Source organism: Aulostomus chinensis, chromosome 4 (assembly GCF_037954235.1).
Source record: "Aulostomus chinensis isolate RoL2024-O1b breed Wild chromosome 4, RoL_Achi_v1.0, whole genome shotgun sequence".
NCBI classification, from domain to species: domain Eukaryota; kingdom Metazoa; phylum Chordata; class Actinopteri; order Syngnathiformes; family Aulostomidae; genus Aulostomus; species Aulostomus chinensis.
The window spans coordinates 26,842,550-26,844,109 of NC_141323.1; positions in this window are offsets into that span (position 1 = coordinate 26,842,550).

Below are 1,560 nucleotides of genomic sequence, written 5' to 3' on the forward strand. Positions count from 1 at the left end.
TCAATACACACAAGAAATTTGTCTCATGCTGCTGTGACCCGGAGTCGAACCAGGGTTGCTGTGGCCACAACACAGAGTACTAACCACTATAGGATCACCGCCTCCTCAACAGCAGCTTGAGATTCGATGTCTTTGTCTCAGGTGAAATCAAAGAAAGAATTCTAAGATCAAACACAAAACTCTGAGATCAAAGGTTGAAGTTCCCCAAGATTCAATTTTAGCTCAGACCCTCTTCAAGGTGGAACCAGCAGAGGAGCTCAGTAGAGACAACTGGACAGCAGCAGGACAGAACAGAGGCTCTCCACAATGGGAGGAGACAGGAAACAGGTTTGGACCATCTGGGCTTCTGTCCACTTTGATGGTTTTTAAAACATTGAAGGAAATTGTAAAAATCAACATTGTGTTTAAATCATGATTTCTAGTTGAGAGTGTTTGCTCATCTGTTCCAGAAGCTTCTTCTAGAGTTGACCCTGAATGAGTGGAGGGACCTTTTTGATCATCAGGACTGCTTTTTGATGCCCTGATGGTGCATCGGGGTCATCATGGTCCTCCAACATCTGCAGGGGTTCCAGGACTGTTGTGGTGTTTGTGGGAACTGCAGGGAGAAGCTGAGAACTGGAGAGGAAGTCCTGGACACCAGCAGACCTCTCAACACCTGCAGCATTTTTTCAGCTCCACCAAACCCAACATTCACTGCCTCCTCATCATCTGGGCATCAAAAGCAGCTCAGACCTGCTGCAGCTCAGCAGACCTCAGCCATTTTTAGGATGTCTCAATGATTCTCCTTCACATGATTTTCATTCAGAAACAATAGAATTGTCAAATACCACAACAGTTTTCAGCTTGCTGGTTAACAGTATTTCAACTTCCATTCCACTGTGTAATGGCAGTGACTGATGTGTACTATATGCAGTACTAATCAAGTACAGCCCTGACTGATACTTCATCTCCAATGATAGGAAGGATAAGAATGTTGAAATGGACCCAGCAGGAATAGAATCTCAAGTCATGTCAACTTTACTGAGCAGCACTCAGTTAATTTCAGGAAACACAAGACATTTTGACCACATGTCAATGAAGTAGTCAGCAAAATAAATATGACACTAAACAGTAGTTGAGGGAGAGCAGAGCTGGAAATAAGACATTACTGGAAGGGGAATAAATCTAAAACACGCAGAACCAGAACACAGCCACAGCTTTCTGTCATTTTCTGTCTCAAATACTTGACAAGTTTCAACTTGGTCCAAAACCTGCTCACCTCTCTGGGTGTCAAGTGTATCTGCACCGTCTGACCAAACTTTATCAAATGTGTGAATTTTATTTCCTGCAGATGAACTCTGGGCAGTGTTGATTGCAAGAAGAAAAAAAAGTGGGAAAAATAATGGAGTCTTTGCCAGAAGTTCCTTCTGGCTCAGGCCCTAAAAAGTGCTGTCAAGTAACGTTAGAACCAAGCTCTGGACCAAAGTCTGGTGCTTTTTCAATTTTCAGTCAGTGAGTAATGTTCTATTCATTTATGTAACTCTATCTTACATTGATACAGAGAGTTGTTTTTAGTCTTTT